The sequence below is a fragment of the Anabrus simplex genome, chromosome 8 (assembly GCF_040414725.1).
Source record: "Anabrus simplex isolate iqAnaSimp1 chromosome 8, ASM4041472v1, whole genome shotgun sequence".
Classification (NCBI taxonomy): Eukaryota; Metazoa; Arthropoda; class Insecta; order Orthoptera; family Tettigoniidae; genus Anabrus; species Anabrus simplex.
The window spans coordinates 14,990,376-15,014,727 of record NC_090272.1 but is presented as its reverse complement, the minus strand read 5'-3'; the positions used below and the strand labels follow the sequence as shown (position 1 = coordinate 15,014,727).

Here is a 24,352-nt window from a genome sequence, read left to right as displayed (position 1 = left end):
TAAGTTGCCTTGCCTTTTACTTGTATTAATTTATTTCATTTCCTTTGGTTTACTGCTTCTGGTGTAGTGACTCCGTGTTGTAATTTATTGTTTGGTTTTTCTGGGTATCAGTGTATTCGCACAGTGTGTGTTATTTTAATCTTGCCGGATATCTGTGCACTGTGATCCTTAGTGTTACTGCGTTGTTAACTGTCTGTCATCCAGTGCGTTATTGAGTCTTGAGTACCACTGTGCCATTATATTTTATTATATTTAATTGGTCTGGTCTTAGTGTTCTGCACGTTACTGTGATTATGTTGTATTTATTTTTACTTGTCCACCTATATCCTGCACGTCACAATTTCCTTCTCATGCTGCTCGAAAGACGCCATATTACCAACAACGTCTGTTTACAAACTCACATGGTCTACAAAGAATGTGCACAAAGCCTGATTTCAAAGAGATTATAGCTATACATGGCTTCAAATTATCGTTGAAGGATGGCAGTAGCTTACTGTACCTGTAATTCATGCGTGTGTAACCCGAAAATGGAGTTACATACAGAGGAAAATAATTCACAATTAAGTATTTAATTTATTTTCCACCTAGTCGATACAATGATTGCTTAAGGCAATTTTTAATGGTCAAAAGTGGTACATGTTTCGTATATTATCAACATCTTCAGCCACATAACACTGTTTAGATGAAAAATATATAAAATTGACAAAGTAATGCTTTAGAGGAAGTGTCCTTAAAATTAACACTTCCTCTAAAGCATTACTTTGTCAATTTTATATATTTTTCATCTAAACAGTGTTATGTGGCTGAAGATGTTGATAATATACGAAACATGTACCACTTTTGACCATTAAAAATTGCCTTAAGCAATCATTGTATCGACTAGGTGGAAAATAAATTAAATACTTAATTGTGAATCTATTGAAGTGCGATACGGACCATGAAGCTGATTTTATGTGAGGAAAATAATGTCGGGCACTGCCCGACATAGGATCTATGCAGGATATTCTCGTTACATAAAATCAGCTTCATGGTCCGTATCACACTAGGTGGAAAATAAATAAATAAATAAATAAATAAATAAATAAATAAATAAATAAATAAATACAGTGAAACTCTGTTAAGAAGTTTTTCAAGGGACTGCAAAAAAAAAACTTCTTAAGCAGGAAACTTCTTAAAAGGGGTAATGCCCAAAAACTTATTCTGTACTTTGAAATACATGTGAAACACACAGCCAACAGATTCCTCGTTTGTGAACAATACCGAAATAGGCCGATATATAAGAGCTGCTTACAGAAAGCCACAATATAAAAATTTTATTATCATGACAATATTTTTAGAGATAAAGTAAAATAGTTGAACATACCATATTATAAATATATTTGATAAGAGAAGGGAACATATTAAGTTATATAAAAACGTTGCAAGGTTTGACTATTTTGGCAGGCAGAACCATGTCCATGTTTTGTAAGCGAAAACCAAAAACCCCATGGCACTACAGCCCTTGAAGGGCCTTGGCCTACCAAGCGACCGCTGCTCAGCCCGAAGGCCTGCAGATTACGAGGTGCCGTGTGGTCAGCACGACGAATCCTCTCGGCCGTTATTCTTGGCTTTCTAGACCGGGGCCGATATCTCACCGTCAGATAGTTTCTCAATTCTAATCACGTAGGCTGAGTGGACCTCGAACCAGGTCCAGGTTAAAATCCCAGTCCTGGCCGGGAATCGAACCCGGGGCCTCCGTGTAAGAGGCAGGCACGCTACCCCTACACCACGGGGCCGGCTTTGTAAACGATGCCGGCTCGATTTTTAAAGCGTTCCAGCCACCCGCTCGACGCGGTAAAAGGTACCCTTAATTTGCATGAGGCTTTCTCCTGCACAATAGTCCCACTGAAAGGTATGTTTAAACTTCGCTGCTGTTTAAACCATATTAGCAGAACTTGTTCTATTTCATCGTACTTTTCAGATTTAACTTCCTTACAATTTGCTGAAGTATTCCCTGCAGAAGCAGAGATCTCTTCTTTCTTCGCTATAATATCGTTCAAAGTAGACGGCGGCATCCCCAGCTCCTTTGCCAAAGCAACACGAGAAAGTGTAGATGACGCCACTTTCCTTATAATCTCCACTTTGTCTTTTATTATTAGTGCCTTTCGCTTGATCTCTTTCCTCTGAGTTGCGCTTATTTTCACTTTTTAAAAAAAGTTTGTACGTTGATATTACAAGTACAAGTAACTTCTCCTACTCCTATTCATACTAATTACGACGCTACACTATGCTTGGCAATCCGTAGCTTAGGCTTACAAGAAGCAAAGACAAGACGTGTACTAGTTTGTTAGCATGTGCTTTCTATCTTCCTCACACCCCTGACACCTGCTTCAAGGATAACGGCAGCAAATGGGAAATCTAGCAACTTACTCTTAACAGATTCTTAGAACCTAGGCCTAAATCGCCCCTGCATTCCTACTGGTTGTCACGGCAACGGGCGTAGTTTCTGGCTGTTTCACAAGTACCTCATGGCCAAGCCAGTATTGCGTTTATTTTTCAGCTTCAATCCTCTTCATGCTATAGGTAATGAAGAAAAGAAACACAGGTTCGAAGTTGGTAGAAATTAGTGCATGGAAATGTATCCGGGGTATTACGTGGGAGAGATAAAGGTGCAGTAGCAACGCTAGCACATCTAAACTTAAACAGTTTCTTTCCCCGCGAGAATTTTATTTGATGTCTCCTCATCCTTGTGTTACGTTCTAATAATGCGATGTAATAATTACGAGTGACACGATAATACAATGTTTAGCTCGTATAAAGGTAAAATTAAAAATAACTTTCAATTTTATGCCAACACGTGGTATTGCAATGCCTATGTGTGCCTCCCTCAACACCCAGTTGGCTATCAAACATTCGTTCAACTTCGTAAACGATCGGGATCTTTCGGTCGGCTGTTTGGCGGCATGTGTATCAGCTGGCTGCTGGCAAATCGGCTGTTTCCTGCATAGAGTCGCGAAGTTGTTTTTATTCACCTCACTAGTAATAGACACGGAAAATCTTATCAGTTTAGTTCAAAAACGTAATTTCCTCTACGGCAAGGCCCACAAGTATTATTGCAACAACGTAAAACAGAATGCCTGGAAGGAAATAAGCAAGGGAATGAAAAATCAGACAGGTTAGAATATTCAGTTTTGTGGTAGGTTAACAGTAATGTTGTGGGCAAATGCACTTTACGGTTTTTAATTAATGTTTAGGCCACCTCGATTAATGACTTCACCCTGTCGCGGCCCGCAAATTACTGCATTAAAGTTTTATCAAATCATTCATTGCGTACTTTGTTTCTTACGTAGAATCCCGTTCGATTTTATTCCGCTAGATGGAACGGTGGAGTGGAAATTTTGACTGATGGGTTCGATTCGATTCCACAAGTCGAGAGTGATCATCTGCTGTCCGTGTTGTCATAGCGTGACGTCATATGGCCGTGGCAGGCCCGCACATGTTCCGTGACACCAGACACACACCGCGAGCGCGCGCACGGTCTAACACAGGGTGCAACTTGCGCGGAGACTGGAGGGTTCTAACCACGGGCTGCTTTGAGCGGACGTTTTCTATCTCAAGGGGCTCTAAAATCTGAACTGTTTAAGCGGGAAATATATTTACAACAGAACACTTTAAACGGGAAAAATATACATATGTCTTAATGCAACTGATCAAGGGACCAAGAATATCACACTTCTTAGGCGGGAAAACTTCTTATGCGGGAACTTCTTAACCGAGTTTCACTGTAAATAAATGTGGATATTCTCGTTGTCAGGCATGGCCCGCCACGTGAGTGCTAAAGGTTAACTCTCAAGAACCTTTCCTTCAGGTACATACCTGTTAATATATCCTCACTTAAGCTCCATTTTCGTATGAAAAGAATGCTTTGACAATACGATTTTGTAACATTTGTACCATGTTTACGTCTGTAACAGAAGCTGATACCCATACAACACTTACACCAGATGATGTAAGTGACTCAACTAGTGAATGATAAACCATTTTTAAGCTATCATGAGGTATTATATACTTAACAGTTTGTATTTTGAATAAGCTTAGCTTCAGTCTTCCACACTACTTACTAATATGTTGTTTCCATGAAAAATATCTCTTATTATACCTAGATATTTCGTGTTATCAACTTCCTATATAACAGTCACAATCGCACGGTTTTTGTTCACCATCATGAATGGAATGTTATTTTAATGTTTTCCCTCTGCATTTTTGAGGTAGTAATGTACAAGACTTTTGTTTTTGACGTTTTAATTATTAGACTCTTATCATGGCACCATTCTTGAAAGTAGCTGTACTCCATTTGTACATGCTTCTCTGCCTCCTGTGGGTTTTTATGTTCTGATACAATTAGTTTATCTTCTACATACATGAAATATTAACGGTTTTTAAAACATGAGCTTATACATACATACATACATACATACATACATACATACATACATACATACATACATAATCATTATAGACTGTTATGCCTTTCAGAGTTCAGTCTGCAAGCCACAGCGAATTTACTAAACGTCGCCACAATCCTCTATTTGCAACTAGTGCTGTGGCGTCATTTAGTTCTACACCTCTTATCTTTAAATCATTAGAAACCAAGTCTAACCACCGTCGTCTTGGTCTCCCTCTACTTCTCTTACCCTCCATTATTCTCCTAGGTAACCTAACCTCCTCCATTCACCTCACATGACCCCACCACCGAAACCGGTTTCTGCATACAGCTCCATCCATCAAGTTCATTCTTAAATTAGCCTTTATCTCCTCATTCTGAGTACCCTCCTGCCATTGTTCCCACCTGTTAGTACCAGCATTCATTCTCGCTACTTTCATGTCTATTATTTCAAACTTATGAATAACATATCCAGAGTCCACCCAGCTTTCGCTCCCGTAAACCAATGTTGGTCTGAAAACAGACCAATGTAAGGTAGTTTCGTCCGGGAGCTGACTTCTTTCTTACGGAGTACTGTTGATCGCAACTGCGAGCTCACTGCATTAGCTTTACGACACCTTGATTCTCTCTCACTTACTATATTACCACCCTGGGAGAACACACATCCTAAATACTTCAAATTATCGACCTGTTCCAGCTTTATATCACCAATCTGACATTCAATTCTGTTGAATTTCTTACCTACTGACATCGATTTTAGGCTTAGAAAGGCTAATTTTCATACCATACTCATTGCACCTATTTTGAAGTTCGAAGATATTAGACTGCAGGCTTTCGGCACAATTCAATCAATCAATACTGATCTGCATTTAGGGCAGTCGCCCAGGTGGCAGATTCCCTATCTGTTGCTTTCCTAGACTTTTCCTAAATGATTTCAAAGAAATTGGAAATTTATTGAACATTTCCCTTGGTAAGTTATTCCAATCCCTAACTCCCCAATCTAAGACCAAGTCGTCAGCATAGGCCAGACTGCTTACTAAATTTCCACCTAACTGAATCCCTCCCTGCCATTTTATACTTTTCAGCAGATGATCCATGTAAACCACGAACAGCAAAGGTGAAAGATTACAGCCTTGTCTAACTCCTGTAAGTACGCTGAACTCATTCTACCATCAATTCTTACTGAAGCCCAATTGTCAACATAAATGCCTTTGATTGATTTTAATAATCTACCTTTAATTCCATAGTCCCCCAGTAGGGCGAACACCTTTTCCCTCTGTACCTTGTTATATGATTTCTCTAGATCTACGAAACCTAAACACAACTATCTATTCCTCTCGTAGCATTTTTCAACTGCCTGACTCATACTGAAAATCTGATCCTGAGAGCACCTGTGTGGTCTGAAATCACACTGGTTTTCATCCAACTTCCTCTCAACCACTGATCGCACCCTCCCTTCCACGATGCCAGTGAACATTTTGCCTGGTATACTAATCAATGGGATGCTTCGGTAGTTGTTGCAATTCCGTCCTGTCCCCTTGCTTGTGCAATTACTGCTTTTGTCCAATCTTAAGGTACCTTACCAACAATCCATGCTAATCTATTATTCTATGAAGCCATTTCATCCCTGCCTTCCCACTATACTTCACCACTTCAGGTCTAATTTCATCTATTCCTGCTGCTTTATGACAACTGAGTTTATTTACCATCCTTTCCACTTCCTCAAACATAATTTCACCAACATCATTTTTCTACTTCCCATGAGTTTGGCTGTTTGCAACACCACCAGGATGATTTCCTTTTACGTTGAGACGATGTTCAAAATATTCCCTCCACCTCTCCAGTGATTCCCTGGGATCTATTATGAGTTCACCTGAATTACTCAAAACACTGTTCATTTCCCTCTTCCCTCCCTTCCTAAGATTCCTTACTACTATCCAGAAAGGTTTCTCCTGCTTCTTTACCTAGCCTTTCCCGGTTATTACCAAAATCTTCCCAGAATTTCTTTTCGGATTCAACAACTATTTGTTTCGCTCTGTTTCTTTCATGTACGCAAAAATCCCTGTCTGCCTCGGCCCTTGTTTGGAGCCATTTCTGATAAGCCTTCCTTTTACGTTTATAAGCTGCTCTCTCTTCATCATTCCACCAAGATGTTCGCCTTTTCCCATCTTTACAAACAGTTGTTCCAAGGCATTCCCTTGCTGTTTCTACTACAGCATCCCTCTATGCCACCCATTCTCTTTCTATATCCTGAACCTGCTTACTGTCTACTGTTCAAAACTTCTCACTAATCATATCCATGTACTTCTGTCTAATTTCCTCGTCCTGGAGATTTTCTACCCTTATTCGTTTGCAGACAGATTTCACTTTCTCTACCCTAGGCCCAGAGATACTTAGTTCACTACAGATCAGATAGTAGTCTGTATCATCGAAAAATCCCCGGAAAAATACATTCCTAACAGATTTCCTGAATGCGAAGTCGGTTGAGATATAGTCCATTATGGACCTGGTACCCCATAGCCTCCCATGTGTAGTGGTGAATAGCCTTATGTTTTAAGAATGTATCCGTAACAGCTAAACCCATACTAGCACAGAAGTCCAGCAAACGCTTCCCATTTCCATTAGCTTCCATATCTTCCCCACATTTACCAATCACCCTTTCGTATCCTTTAGTTCTATTTCCCACTCTCGAATTGAAATCGCCCATTAGCACTATTCTATCCTTGCTGTTCACCCTGACCACGATGTCACTCAATGCTTCATAAAACTTGTCAACTTCATCCTCATCTGCACCCTCACATGGTGAATACACGGACACAATTCTTGTCCTAATTCCTCCCACTGACAAATCTACCCACATCATTCGCTCACTTACGTGCCTAACGGAAACTATGTTGCGTGCAATGGTATTCCTAATAAAGAGCCCTACCCCAGACTCTGCCCTTCCCTTTCTAACACCTGTCAAGTACACTTTATAATCTCCTATCTCTTCCTCGTTAACTCCCCTTATCCGAATATCACTTACTCCTAGCACATCCAGATGCATCCTCTTTGCTGACTCAGCCAGTTCTACCTTCTTTCATCCATAAGCCCCATTAATATTGATAGCTCCCCATCGAATTCCATTTCGTTCGCCAAGTTGTTTCCAAGGAGTCCCTCGCCTGTCAAATGGGAGTGGGACTCCATTACTCCCATAGGTCCGAGGCTTGCTTAAAGTGCTCTAATCTCGGTAAATTCATGAAGCAGGATGCTGCCCTACTTGCACATAGTCCAAGTGAGGATCTCTCCTCTAACGGGTTATGGACCACCGGTGAATTGTATAGTCCTAGACGCCTGAGCACAAGGAGGGCCAGGACTCAGAATATGTCCAAGATGCCCACTCCCATTCCATAGCAACTGGTATCCCGACTCTCAGGACCACTTACTAGACCACTCAGCCGTTGCCCATGGTTCAAGAACTAGGACGTGACAACAGTAACCCACACCATGAACCATGAGCTTATATCATTGCCAAAAATAATATACAACATGGGTCCTAGGATACTTCCTTGTGGAACACCTCTTTTAATAGAAGTTATTTCTCCATATATATTAACAATTTTTACCCTATACATTCGGTCAGTCAGATAAGTTTCAAAACATTTAGTGGTGTTCCTCTTATTACAAATGCTCCTCCTACCCAAATTTTGCTTAAGGCTGCAATAATTTTATCATGGGAAATTGAATCAAGTGCCTTTGAAAAATCAATAAACTACCTAAAATTTGCATACCTCGATTTAGCTTCCCATTGATCAGATTTGAGAATTCCTCGAGAAGATTACTTGCATTAAATTAAAAATAATAAATGTTTATTACTGGACCACCTTTTCAATATGTTAAAGTAATAAAATTAAGATATTATCCTTGACAAAAATGCAAAGATTACTCGTAACATTGTGTTTCTGATAAGCAAATTGCTGTTCATCAATAATTTTTAATTTTTCTAAATATGAGATTAGGTGATCAGCAATGTATCTTTCAATTACTTTACCTATAGTTTGAAGAATAGATATCTGTCTATAGTTTTCATACTGCAAATGTGAACCTCGCTTGTAAATAGGTCTCACTATGGCAGTCTTCAGATTCTTTGGGAAAACACCTGTCTTTATTATTTTATTGATTAACTTTATTACTGGTGTTATTATGTCTATATTATCTTTCAGATGTTAAACTGTTAATTTACCCATGCTTGATGATTTATTTTTGTCCATTCCTTCTATTATGTTTGCTATATCTGCTGTACTTGCTAGGTGTATGAATATTAAGAGCTCATATGGAAAGCCACTTCTAGGGAAAGAAGACAAAGCAGAAGGATGGCAGGAACACATCCAACAGTTGTATCAAGGTAAAGATGTAGATAATTTGGTTCTGGAACAAGAGGCTGTTAATGCTGATGAAATGGGAGACCCAATTTTGAGGTCAGAGTTTGACAGAGCTGTGAGCGACCTAAATAGGAACAAGGCACCTGGAATTGATGACATTCCCTCTGAATTACTGACTGCCTTAGGAGAAACCAGCATGGCAAGGTTATTCCATCTAGTGTGTAAGATGTATGAGACAGGAGGTCCCATCCGATTTTCGGCAGAATGTTGTTATACCTATTACCAAGAAAGCCGGTGCTGACAGGTGTGAAAACTACCGCACCATTAGTTTAGTATCTCATGCCTGCAAAATTTTAACACGTATTATTAAGGGCTTATTTTTTGGTGAAATAAAACTGTTGATTTCGGTGTTAAAACTAACACTATTTCAGTAGGCATTTCGTGAAATGAATTGTCATACTGATCGATGTTTCTTGCAAAATATTCCTTATGGTATGGGGTAAATCTAACTAATTTTGTGATTAGGGGTTTTAAAGTGAACACTTGTAATGTATTAAATTGTTATTAAACCTTAGAACAACCAAATATACAAAATGTTGTAGAAATAATTACTGGTAGGCCTATATAAATCACTGAAACCTCAAAATGAAGTTAGGAATTTATACGTAACCTACATGTTTTTGCCGGTCCCGTGGTGTAGGGGTAGCATGCCTGCCTCTCGCCAGGAGGCCCCAGGTTCGATTCCTGGCCTGGTCAGGGATTTTTTTCTCGACCTGAGGGCTGGTTCGAGGTCCACTCAGCCTACCTGATTAGAACTGAGGAGCTATTGACGGTGAGATATCAGCCCCGGTCTCGAAAGCCCAGAATTATAGCCGAGAGGATGTGTTGTGCTGACCACACGACCCCTCGTAATCTACAGGCCTTCAGGCTGAGCAGCGGTCACTTGGTAGGCCAAGGCCCTTCAAGGGCTGTAGTGCCATGGGGTTTGGTTTTGGTTTGGTCAGCACACAAGAAAACAAATAAAAATGGAGAGAGACTAGTTGACCTGTGTAGAAACCATAACTTAATCTCAAAATCTACATGTTTTAAGAGAAAACCTCAAAAACTCAAAACATGGAAATACCCTGACTACACTAAGGGAGAATGGCAACTGGATGATATCTGCATTGATAAAAACCACCATAAAGAAATCTATAACGTTGAGGTTCTCCAAGGAATAGACAAAGGTTCAGATCACTATATAGTTAAATTAAAATTAAACTCATTCCCCAGAGCAGACAACAAAAGCAAGCCCCTGAAATTATAAGAAAAATAGATCCTACCCAGCTAATCAACAATAAAAATTACCAAAAAGCAACTGAAAAAATAAAAATCACAGATAAACTTTAAGACTTAGTACACAACCTTAAACAAATTGCAAAGACCTGGCTCCAATTAAACCACACAAAAAACACAAATGGTAGAACAGTGAATGTGATGAAACTGTGGAGAAAAGACAACAGGCAGGGCTATTACTCCAGTCCCAAAAATCAGAATGATCCTATCAAAATCTAGTAAAACAAGGAAAAGAAACTACCCAAGTCTTAAGAAGAATAAAAAGACAGCATCGTAAGGACACACTGCAATTAACTGAAGAATTCAATAAAACTCAACCAAGGGACTACTACAAAATCTTCAGAAAACAGCTCCGAAAATATGAAATCCCGACCTACTGATGAAGGATAAAAATGGTAACCTGGTTCATAACAATGAAGACAATGCAGAAATTCTGGCTAAATATTTCAACAAGCTTCTAAATTGTGAGGAACTTACAGAACTCCTTCATTTGGACACCAACACCCTAATGTTCTATAAGATGGGTATGCTTAGCCGCCATTTTGGTTCATACATCTGCAACGAACCATGTGATCAAACTCTAGTTTTTCCTACGAGCGCTCGCTTTGTTGCATTGAACGTATTGCTTTAACCACCGCGCGCAGGGATGTATAGTGCTATATTTGTGTGGATATTTATTACATAATGGTGGGTTGTTCTGCACCTAATAATTGCAGTAATATCTCTACTGCAGGATACAGGTTGTTTAGATTCCTTTCTGGTCTGTATTATGCCTCCACTGCCTCTGTTTTATCTTCTACTACAACTGCTGACTTAAAACCTGCATCCAGTTCCCACCACTGAACTATAGGTAATATTACCTACAGTTCAATGGCTCCCACTGACATGAATACACCCCTTCATTCAGTCACATTGATCATTCAATATTCAGTTCTGCCCCCAAAGTCCGGCAACAGCAGTTCAACATCCAAACACCACAGTTACAATACTTGTCAAAACAAACATCATATAACAGAAATAATTTGTTTAACGTTGATGGTAGTACAACAAATGCATTACTGAAAACCAAGATCTGTGGTAGGCCTATATGCAGACAGGTTTTAAACTATGAGCTTTCTGACTCAAACTCTGAAACATCCGTATTTTTTTAATTTGGGTGGTCTAAAGAAACCAAATTGTGAAGTTATGAAATTAAATTGTACCTGTGAGGTCTTCTAAAGGAACTATAAGCATTATATTGTAATGATCATAGCGTCGGCCATGTCAACTCGCAGGGGGCCCGGCCCATCACCGTATAGACCCACCCCTTACGCTTCAAATGCGCCAATCACCAGCAGCGCTTAAGTGCTAGGCCAGCCCCACTCGCTTCCGCTCACGTTCCCATAGCAGAGGAGTAAGGAAATGACTCCAAGATTAATCTGGAGTGTTTCTGGATCCATCCAGCATCCGGACGATTCTAGAAGAGCCAGCGCAGGTATATAAGAGAGGAACAACCTGCCTGGAGTTAGTGAGAGTTAGTTAGTGAGTGAGTGAGCGAGAGCAAGATTGAGCTCGCTGGTGTGAGTTAGTGAAGAGCGCAGTCAGTGATAGCTAGGGCTGAGATATCAGCCTGATGGAGTATCTGCCTGTTGGAGCCGAGGACTCGTTCCTGTTTCCCTGATGTCGTGTGTGTGTGTGTCCCTTGAGGCCGGCTGCTGGAGGAGAACCTGGAGCAGCGCGAAGGGAACACTGGGTGCCAACGTGTGCGGACTGCAAAAGGGGTTCAACGGATTGAGTGAACAGCGGATGGTATCCCGACCTGCGAGACTGACATGTAGCTGTGGGCCGTGACAGCGCTAACGAGTGTGGCTGAGTGAGTGTAGTGTAAATAATCGATGACTTTGTGTGTGTGTGTCATTGTAGATGGAACATGAGAAACTAAGAGAGAGCACGAACCGTACAAGTGTACTTGTGTAACTTGTAAGCTTGGCTATCGTCTGTGTGTGTGTAAATCTGTAATTGTAGTGCTAAGTTAATAAATCTTAGAAATAGGACGCTACCAGGTTCTGTACGCATTTATTTAATTATTTACCCCGACAAACATGTTACAACTGGCGTCAGAGGTGGGATGGACAAGTGTGATAAACTAGTGGATAAACTATTACGTGTATTTTGTAGTCGGCAGAAATTTCTTCGTGTGAAATGAATTCCGAACAGCTTCAGATTTTTCTAAGCAAGTTTAGTGAGCTTGAAAAATAAAATCTTATCTATCTATGGCGAACTCGTTAATGAACTGAGAACTGAACGGAGTTCTATCCTGGACCACCTGGAAACAGACTTAAGTGATCGGAAGAGTAAGCAGTTAAAGTCAGAAAACCAAGTGCGCTCTCTCAAAACCGAGGTCGACAATGACGAAATGCGGGACGACAACGAACTGGACGAGAAGGGGTCCGAACGGATGTCCGCTGTTGTAGAGCCCGGAGTTTGAGGCCCAGCGGTGGAAGCGAGCCCCCTGGGTGCGAAAACGATGGCTGTGGAGACGCGAATGAATCCTGCTAGCAGCGATGGCAGCTCCCCCATCGTGAAGTTGGAAACTCCACGGGACGACGGGATTACTTCCAAGAGAACATGCCGGACCCAGTTGGAGACCGGATCAATGTCCAAGAAGAGTGCCGAATATCCGATCACCAGACTACGTCCACAACGCAGCCCCCAGCCATGTTTGACCTACGAGGAGGTTGTGGGAGTGCTCGATGTACGCTGAGGTGCCCACCAACCGAGAGCCACCTACCGAGTCCAGCTGCAGGAGAGGACTAAGCGCACAGATATAATGCCGCAGATAATCGACGCCGAGATAGAGCGACTAAAATATGAGTAACGACACAGTAAAGTTTTCCACCTATTCAATACAAAATATATTCAGAATATTTTTAAATTACATTGGAACTAGTTTCGACCCATCTAGGGTCATCATCAGCCATATCAAAGCAAAGATCACTCTTAATTAGAGCGACTATGCGACATGATTGTGGAAGAGTTATCCCGAGGTGACACCAAGCTTGAGGCGGGTGACGCCTGTGATAAACTACGTGGCGCTGAGATCCGTCCAGGGAGGACGATCGGCAAGAAACAGAACTACGGAGAGGCTCTGACGATGTCCCATGAGACGGAGGCAGCGATTGCAACGGCAAGGCTGGAGGGACCCCTACTAGGAGACTGATCAGCAATGGAAGACGAACCGATGACCAACGAACAAGGACTCTACCTGGCCAGGACGCTCGTTCCAACGTCACGGGAGCAGAGGGTACCCAGCGGTACCAAGCTTGGGACTTGTGAACCAGTCACGTGCGTCGTGCCAGTGAACGACGAAGACGCATAGACCCTAAAAGCAGGCGAAGGATTGGATAAGCTCCGGAAGATTATATCCGACGCCCGGAAACATTTAGAAGTGAGACAGCTCAGGGAGGTTAAGGAACTAATCCATGAGTTTCAGGACATTTTCACTGCTACCGGAGGTGACTACGGAAAGACTGACAGAGTGTACCATCGCATTAACAACGGCGACACCGCTCCAATCCGACAGCCACCTCGTAGAGTACCCCTGGCGAAGAAGGTGGAAATCGACCAGATGCTAGATGACATGAAGCAGTGGGGAGTCATCGAGGAGTCGAACAGCCCGTGGTCATTGCCAGTCGTCCTGGTGAAGAGAAAGAATGGTGAACTCCGTTTCTGCGTTGATTACCGGAAGTTGAACGACGTCACAAAGAAGGACTGTTTCCCGTTACCGCGGATAGATGACACCCTGGACACGTTATCTGGAGCCCAGTGATTTTCGACTTTGGACCTGAAGTCTGGATACTGGCAAGTAGCGCTCCATCCGGAAGACAAGAAGAAGACGGCGTTCTCAACCAGCCAAGGGCTCTACCAGTTCACCGTGATGCCCTTCGGCCTCTGCAACGCGCCGGCGACTTTCGAGCGACTGATGGAGGCCGTGCTGAGAGGGCTAACTCACGACGCAACGTGTACCTGGATGACATAATTATTGTGGGAGGCACGTTCAGAACCTGCGGAAAGTGTTCGAGAGGCTACGTGGGGCTCACCTAAAGTTAAATCCCGGAAAATGCCAGCTGTTCCAGAAGGAGGTCCGCTACCTGGGCCACATCGTGTCATCAGAGGGAGTAGCGACAGATCCGGAGAAGTTAGAAGCTGTCAGGGACTTGCCGGTGCCGAAGGACAAGCGAGAACTAAGGAGTTTTCTCGGCCTTTGCACATATCACCACAAATTTATAGCTGGCTACGCAGACATCTCAAAGCCTCTTACACGGCTCACCGGGGATAGGAGGTCTTTCCAACGGTCAAGCGAGGCGGAGGCTGCCTTCCGGAAGCTGAAGGAGTCGCTGTGTACTGCACCCATTCTAGGATTTCCCAAGCCTGGGGAGTTTATCGTCGATACCGACATCAGCGACGTGGGAATTGGTGGGGTACTGTCACAAGCGCAAGATGGCCAGGAGAAGGTGATCGCCTATTTCAGCAAGACCTTGTCAAAAGCTGAGCGAAAATACTGCGTGACGCGTTGGGAATTGCTCGCCATCATGAAGACCTTGGAGCACTTCCGCAAGTATCTGTATGGGCAGCCTTTCCACCTGCGCACCGACCACTTCGCATTGACCTGGCTCCTAAGCTTCAGAAACCTGGAAGGTCAGACAGCTTGCTGGGTGCAACGTCTTCAGGAGTACAACTTCACCACCAAGCACCGACAAGGAAAGAAGCACTGCAACGCCGACGCTCTATCGAGAAGACCGTGCCCTGCGAACAGTACACACTGCCAGAAAGTGGAGAAACAGGCAAGCATAGTGGATGTCCGGGCCATGAGGGCCACCGCCACTGAAGGATGGGATCGAGAAGCCCTCAGGAGGGAGCAGGTGAAGGACGACATTGGGCTGATCTTACAAGAAGTAGAGTTGGGGCAAAGGCCGGAATGGAAAGACATTGCCGAACGCAGTCCAACCTATAAGGCGTACTGGGCCCAGTGGTCGTCTCTCTTGGTTAGTGACGGGGTACTTACCCACACGTGGGAATCAACCGACGGAAAGAAGCACATTGCACAGCTGATAATCCCCAGGAGCATGAGAAAACAGGTGCTGACCGAGTTGCATGCGGGCACTACTGCCGGCCACTTGGGAGTGAATAAGACACTAGATCGTGCCCGACAGCGTTACTACTGGGTGCACTTGAGGAACAATGTTGAAAGGATGTGCCAGCTGTGTGACACATGCATGGCGAACCGGGGTCCATGTACCAGGAGAAGGGGCCAAATGATGCAGTACAACATTGGAGCACCATTCGAGAGGATCGCCATTGATGTCGCTGGACCATTCCCCGAATCTGACGCCGGGAACCGTTACCTACTCCTGGCTATGGACTACTTCACAAAGTGGCCGGAGGTCTACGCCATCCCGAACCAAGAGGCATCAACAGTGGCTGACGTCATGGTCAAGAACTTCTTCTGTCAATTCGGTGTCCCGAAGGAACTTCATAGCGACCAAGGCAGAAACTTTGAGTCCAGGTTGATGCTAGAGGTTCTGCAACGCGTAGGTGTGGAAGATACGTACGACGCTTCTCCACCCTCAGTCAGATGGTATGGTGGAGCGTTTTGTGAAAACTGTCAAAGAGCACCTCAGGAAGGTGGTTTCGGCGCACCAGAAGGACTGGGACAAGAGGGTCCCCTTCTTCTTGATGGCCTATCGAGCATCCACCCATGAGACGACGGGCATGACACCTGCCAACATGGCCTTCGGAAGGGAGCTCCGCCTGCCATGCGATCTAATCTTCGGGTCTGCACCAGACCAGCAGCAACCAGCGACAGACTATGCATGCGAGTTGGTGGATCGGCTCAACGACATCCACGCTTATGCCCGACATCATCTAAGTGTAGCCAGCGACAGGATGAAAGACCGCTACGACATGCTCGCAAAATCTGCGGGTTTCCAAGAAGGTGATAAGAGTGTGGCTGCACCATCCGGTGCGGACGAAAGGAAAGTCACCAAAACTGCAGCCACAATGGGAAGGCCCATATACAATTGTCACCAGGATCAACAACGTCGTCTACCGGATCCGGCGGCCTCCCCGAGGGAAGATTATGGTTGTTCACCTGGATCTCTTGGCACCGTATCGTGGAGCAGCTCGGGACGAGCAGCCTTGAGGAGGGGGCAGTGTAATGGTCATAGCGTCCGCCATCACCATATAGACCCACCCCTAATGCTTCAACTGCGCCAATCTCTAGCAGAGCGTAAGTGCTAGGACAGCCCCACTCGCTTCCGCTCGCGGTCCCGCAGCAGAGGAGTAAGGAAATGACTCCATGATTAATCTGGAATGTTCCTGGATCCATCCAGCATCTGGACGATTCTAGAAGAGCCAGCGCAGGTATATAAAAGAGGAACGACCTGCCTGGCATTAGTGAGAGTGAGTTAGTGAGTGAGTGAGCGAGAGCGAGATTGAGTTCGCTGGTGTGGGTTAGCGAAGAGCGCAGTCAATGATAGCTAGGGCTGAGATGTCAGCCTGATGGAGTATCTGCCTGTTGGAGCCGAGGACTCGTTCCTGTTTCCCTGATGTGTGTGTGTGTCCCTTGAGGCCGACTGCTGGAGGAGAACCTGGAGTGTTCTGGAGCAGCGCGAAGGGAACACTGGGTGCCAACGTGTGCGGACTGCGAACGGGGTTCGGCGGATTGAGTGAACAGCAGATACTATCCCGACCTGCGAGACTGACGTGTAGGCCGTGGTCCGTGACAGCACTAATGAGTGTGACTGAGCGGCTGAGTGAGTGTAGTGTAAATAATCGATGACTTTTTGTGTGTGTGTGTGTGTGTGTCATTGTAGATGGAACATGAGAAACTAAGAGAGAGCACGAACCGTGTAAGTGTACTTGTGTAACTTGTAAGCTTGGCTATCGTCTGTGTGTGTGTAAATCTGTAATTGTAGTGCTAAGTTAAAAAATCTTAGAAATACGACGCTACCAGGTTCTGTACGCATTTATTTACTTATTTACCCCGCCAACACGTTACAATATAATGCAAAATGATGCAAATCTTGTAATGGAGAAAATTTTGAATGATGAATGTATCAGTACATGTTTTCCAACATACTGTAATTTAAAAGAAAAAATAATTAGACACTTCTTCAAAATTCGATCCTATGCTGTTGTGGACTTTTACAAGAATGTATGGAAACGAAGTAAAATGTATGGGAATGCTCCAGAAAAGAAGAGAAAAATGTAAACAAGGAATGGAATGTTATTCTTTTGTAAATACTGTAATAAAAGGAGACATTAAATTTGTAAAATATTACTTAAATATAATATTTTCTAAAAAATGTGCTGCCTGATCAAGTTAACTAATGTTGCAACCCTTTGAAGTTTAATAAGGTGAGTCATGTTGAGAAATAATACTAATTCCCCTCAGACCAGAGGAATCTCTGTTAAAAAAGCACTGTTAACCTTGCCACAGCTTGTTTGTCACTCCCCTTACAAATCACTGGTAACTGATTATCAGTGCAATACTTCAGGTTAGAAGAGAAGATTCAGCTATTCCTATTTTCTTCCCGAATGTAATTTATAAAAACATAACATTTGTTTCATAAATGTTCAGTTGAATAAGCTAAAATCCTCTGTTCATTACAACTGCATAAGCAGATAAGATTCATAACACTCAACAAAAATAAGTTAATTTTGCAAATAGAATGTTTAAAAAAAATACTGGTAAATAAGAAAAGGGGCTGAATTTTAGAAGAAAGAAATAAACTTAAAGAATCCCAGTTACTTGGGTGTGTTCATCTTCATACATCACATTTCGGCATTATTTTTGTTCAAAGAATACTTTTCTCATTATTTCGACAACACTGAAAATAGCGCTGACTCAATTTCACGCAAGTATGAAATGCTGACCGAGATCATATGGTATCAAAATCTTCTATCACAATGTATATCTCTTTGACATTGACCGATTACAACATCAAATTCCATGATTTAAGAATGACAGTAGCCTATATCAATACCACGGTGTCCCTCATTTCATTTGACGGTACAGCGGAGCATAGCTTACGAACAATCTATTTTGCTTATCAATAATATAATAAAAAACCGATTTATTGGTAAGCTATTTCTTCTAATATTTATCCAGTGACAGTACATGCCTGGTTTGTTTAATAAAAGGTGAATTATCAACGACCTTGCTTTTACAATCACTGTCTCGAGTAAAAATTACACAATAATGTACGAAATATACTAATATTTATGTTGAGTAATGGTTTGAGTAATACAGAGAATCAGTATTTTTACAGTATGTTAGTTTAGCATTATTTTCCAGCGTGGAGAATAGTAAAAAAAAAAAAAAAAAGGGTACATACAAGGCTGGGGCGGTCAACTGCCTTACCAACGTACTGCAGGAATGAACCATAATGGCGAGCGAGCATACCTAGTCTTTAGAGAGCCCTAAACACCCCAATAAAAACACCACCAGAGAACATCAATCCCCCCCACAATAATGGAAGTCTAACAAGCACTGAATAAACTAAAAAGCTACAAAGCGCCAGGAGAAGATCAGACCTTTGAGGAAATCTGGAAATATGCAGGAAGATCAGCAAAATTTGGCCTCCATCAGCAACTTGTTTCTATCTGGATTGAAGAACTACCACAACACTGGACAAAAGCCCTCATTCACCCACTGCACAAAAAAGAAGACAAAATCGACCCTAATAACTACAGGGGAATCTTGCTTCTACACATAACATACAAAATCTGTTCAATAATCATCCTTAAGGAATAAGTTTACAACTTGAGAAAGAACTAGGAAAATATCAAGAAGGTTTCAGACCCTGGATGAGCCGTCCTGATCAGACAATGAGTCTTAAGTTGATAATGGACTATAACAGGTGACGAAACAGAGATATGGTGATAACATTTGTAGATTCAAGAAAGCTTACAGTTGCACCCATAGTGAATCTCTGTTAGAATTTTAAGACACCTTAGACTACACCCCAAATTAATAAACAAGATAAAATTGACTCTCACTAACACAATATCAAAAGTGAGGTTTACGGGTGAAACATCAGAATCATTTAAAATTAAAACTGGATTACGGCAGGGAGATGGGCTCTCACCACTATTATTTAATTGTGCTCTAGAAATGGTAATGAGAGAATGGTTTAGGAAATGTCCCCCAAAAATAAAGATTTGCCGAAAAATCAAAACTAATTGCCCGAGTTTCGCAAATGATTTAGCATTACTAGCAGTTGACATAAGAGGAGCAAAAACCCAGACATCAGAACTTCAAAACAATGCAAATAAAATTGGCCTCAAAATATCATTTGAAAAACAGAAATTTTGCCCCCAAAACCAACAAAATTAAAAGAAGTAACCATAAATGGTAATAAAATCAAAACAGTAACTCAATTTAAATATCTTGGAGAAGTAATAACATATAAACTAAAAGAAAAAATCTCAATCCAAACAAGAACAAATAGATTACTAAGGCACAAAAATTAACAGGGGATATGTACAAAATTAAATGTCTATCAATAAATGCAAAAATATAACACTACAACACAGTTATAAAACCAAAAGCTACATATGCAGCAAAAACACTTTTTCACCTCGATAACAAAGACTGGCAGACTTCAGAAAATAGAAAGGAGGATTGGAAGGATCTGCATCAATAAAAAATACCAGAAGGATGGACAGTGGCGGATAACACCAAACAATGTTGTGTACAAAGAGCTAGAACCCATTACAGATACTATGCGTAAGAGGAGACTTCTCGATGCAGGATTCGAGACTTCTGAAGAAACTAGTACAACACAATCTCATCTCAAAAAATATCACAACAGGATGTAAATGGATCAGAGAAGTAAGACAGAATCTGAAGGAAATAAGCCTTACAACAGAAGACTCCACAAATAAGATAAAATTGAATACAAAACTCAAGAATACAAACTTCCGCTTTACCCTTATGCGAAACAAACCAACAACATGCATATTTTCAACCGAGGAAAGGGCACAAAAGATTGGAGCGTCTAAAGAAGTACTGGAAGGACGGCAAAGTCCGAACAATCCCTTCAAAGAGACGTGAACGATGAACTGACAAAAGTGATCCTATATCATAGAAAGAAAAGAAAGATCCACCTGATCAATACTTATTTATTAAATTTCTTAATAACAGAACCGGTTTCGACTCCTGTCTTGTACATTTACATTAGATTACATATTCTTAAGTGTTGTGCCTTGCCAATTGAAAAGATTGTATTTGACAGTCACTAAGTAATCATGTTTCAGAGTGGTTATTCCAATGTTTATATACTTTTGTTTGAAGACTTATTACACATATTCAGACATGCCAACTTTCAAAAGTGAAAAATCAGGAGAAATTTGGCAGCGAATAGCGACGTATTACGACATATCACTGATGGCAGAACCTGTACTAATTCAATACATTAACAATTCTATTTGGCCTACATATATTTTTCATCATTTATATGTGAATACTAAACACTGGACATACCTGATCTGTAGGAACATGTGACTTCTCATCCTTCAACATGGTGATCACATAACGACTAATTGTTGTTCAACACTCCTGTAGCTGACCTGGCCCTCTTCAGAAACTCTGAACTAAATTTTTGCCCAAAGCACTTGTCTTGCTGAACTGATTTCAAGGTTAAAAGTTTCTCCAAAGTTTGTTCAGACAGCAAGGATCTGAACTGTGTTTTTGTCTTTCTAACTCTGCTGAAAATCCTTTCACATTCTGCTTTGCTATGTGGAATTGATAAAATAGCAAGCATCTCCTTAGAGGGTCTGTCATATTTAAGTACACCATCAGCTGATTTCATCTGACCTACCAATGCCCATTGAACATCAGTTCTTCCTTTTGCCAGGTCTGTTTCTTCGAGCTGAAAGTTACAGAACTGGGAGTGCAGAATATCAGTTTCTTTATCCAAACGTTCCGTTTCACTAGTCAAAATGTTCGGACACTTCTTAATGAAAACTCTAAGGTTAGAAAATGATGCCTTACTTATAGCAGAAATATTTACAACTTCTGCATTAATTAAAACTTCATCTCTGAATGGAAATTTGTGTACCATGTAGTCACACAATGAAGACAAACACTTTCTAACAGACTTAAAGAATATGCAATTTTCCTCAGACTTCAAAGTGTTCACTAAAACAAACGCAGAGATCTCTATCATCAGATCACAATCATCCTTTTGATTTTCTGGAGTATGATAATGTACATCAAGGAGAGAGGAGCTTTTAATAACGCGTGGTTTCACAAACCTTGCCATCGCATTCTTCAATAGATCCTACAAAACTGACCTCAATAAGTGGATGTGTGGCATACTTGACTGTTTGGATTCTCAACAATATGCATAAAACTGGAGAGAAAAAGGAAAAAAGATTTATGAAAATTTGATGAAAGGAACATGAACAGTCATTCTTCATGTGACAAAGCATGGCTCTTATTGCCATCAGTAGTTTCATTTTTTTTACAGCGAAACTGATGACTGGGTTTTCCTTTTAACTGAGGAGTGAGGTGAAATGTTATGACAATCCTTCACCTTTTCAGACAAACAAGACACATCTGCACTTAATCTGTGCTTGGGAATTTTGTAAGTCTTCAAAGTTCCCATCTGAGAATCGTCACTCACAATTTCGCTCCTGAATAAAGTAACCAAAGAATCCCACTGTAGCAAAATCCTATCTAAACACCTTCTTAGTGATAACCATTCTGTAGGCACATGCTTCAGAATTTTCCTGATCTCTGTGTTGTGTAAAGTCTGAAATTCTCTGAACCTTTTCTTTCCTCTTTGCACTCCTTTCCAAATAATAAAATATATCAATTATACTTTCATCTACATTTACGGGCAAACACGCCGCATCGTTCTCGGCAGCAAGATTAATTAGGTGACAAGAGCAGCCTATGATGATTATGTTACTATTTTCCCGCTTCAAACATCCTGCCACACCATTCTTTAATCCTACCATTACTGGGCATTACCAGCACCAAGTGCTAGGCAGTTTTTTAATGGAATGTGGAATTCCCAAAAAGTTTAGAGCAAAAGATAGGCAATGTTAGCTCCAGTAGCATCCCCTTCTAAATTAGGCACAGCGAGTAGACAACTCTGAATTTCATTGAGTTCAGGCCTAAAAAATGTTACAACAATGGTATATATTTTCAAGTCGCTTTTCTTGCTACCATCAGTAGCAACAGAAAATGCATTCACCAGCAAATGTGATACAATTTTCGCCCTTTCATCCATGCACACTTCTGTAATGATAGCCGCTGTTTTCGTTCTAGCACATCCATATCGTTTAGCGATTTCCGAATCAGGAAACATTTTGCGAAACAAAGGTCCTGCTTGATCGGCACAATTTACAGGCAGGTTATGTTCTACTATAAATGACGTAAATAACGCCTCGACATTTGTCACAGGATTTGCATCTTGGTTTTTGCATGAAAAGTTCAATTTCTGATTTCTTTCTACACACTGGACACTCTCCTTATGTTTTTTAGTTTGCACATGTTTGAGTATATCGCACTTCCCGCCATGAGCAACTGAAAAATCACACCTACATATAGTACAGAATGTGAACGTTGGTCCCTTTCTGGATTCACTCAAACACTGAGACTCTTCCCTATAATCACTTTTAAACACTGCATTATATTTCTTTTTTGACATTTTGACCAAAACAAATATTAAGACAACACAAGCACTTCTGCAGGTCTTGGCCCGGGTAGAATGACTATGGTGTGTTACTTCTGAGGTTCTGAGGTTAGGTTATTCCAAAGAGAATGTTACTCGCTTGCAAAGAGAATGACTGTATTATAGACCAAAGAGGAGCACATGACTGGCCGCCGTGCCCCGTACTGCCATCTGGTATCATTATTAGAACTACTATCGACCAGCCATATATCAATAGAACAAGGAAATCCGCGGGAGTTTAAAATACGAAAATTACGGATATTGCTCTGAAAATCGAGAGATCGGGAGGAACGATGAAAAATCGGGAGACTTGGCACGTCTGCACATTAAATGATAACTATTTAAACACATTAAAAAGGTCACAATACATGATGAAAAATATTTCTACATACATATATTCTATTACGGGTAAAACCTGTTCTTAAAACAACTTTGTCATCTTTCGTTATTATGATTCGTCTGATATAAAAGGATAATGTCCTCGAGTTCAGCTTTATTATGCTCTTGTAATGTATTGCATCTAGGCTTTATACTTTGTCAGATGAAAGAAAGTGTGTCAGAAGCTGAACTGACATTTTTCAAGCGAATAGTATTATGCTCATAATAATGGTATGTCAGGTAACCTAAAACTTATTTTGAATAACCCATTAAGCATAAACTATATGAAGTACACCAATTACTGGCAGCACAACTTCATTGAGGATTTCACAATACCGTTCACCATTAACTGTCTCCCCCAAAATTGGCATGCCTAGCAATACTCCCCATCCTATCATCACCCAAAACATCACTGATCTGCATTTCATATGCTTCCCTTCAATAATTTTAGAATTTTCTCTTGCATAATAATGACAGTTATGTCAATTAACATACCCATTCACTGGAACACATCTTTGTCTGAAAAATGCAATTTTTTGTTCCAAGATTCGTCAATTTCACATTCCCTTACCACAGATTCACACTGTTGCAACAGCCTGTCACGGTCATCTTCACTCAGTTCGTGAACACAAATCAGCTCGAAAGTTCTTCTGATAACAAGGCGAGAGCAATCTTTCAACAGAACCTGTTAAACATGACCTCCAAAGTGAAATTTAGGGGAGAACTGTCAGCTATGAAATTAAGACAGAAGTGTGAGACAAAGAGATGAACTTGCTCTTCAACTATGTTCTGGAGAAAGTTATTTGAGAATGGCACAAAAATCTGAGTAATGAAGGTGTTGAGAATGGTGTAAGACTAGGTTGTAAGAGCAAGAACCTAACAACTGATTGCTTAGCCTTAGCGGATGATCTGGCAATTTTTTCTGATTCACTTGACACAGCCAAAAACCAAATAAACCAACTTCAGATGCCAGCGGGCTTCCAGATTTCATTTGAAAGAACACAGTTCATATCAAACATCAAGACAGCTCCCAGAAATCTACAGGTCAATTAAGGCAAAAATAAATCGGGCAGAGAAGTTGAAGCTGGTAGGACGAAGCGGCCTGGAAGTTCAAGAGAATGGAACCC

General features: G+C 41.4%; 1 protein-coding gene across 1 annotated transcript in view; it reads right to left on the bottom strand.

Moving 5' to 3' along the window:
• Positions 1-24,352, bottom strand: part of pps (protein partner of snf) — a 709,730-nt gene that overhangs the window by 600,294 nt on the left and 85,084 nt on the right. The gene's annotated exons all lie outside the window — the stretch shown is intronic.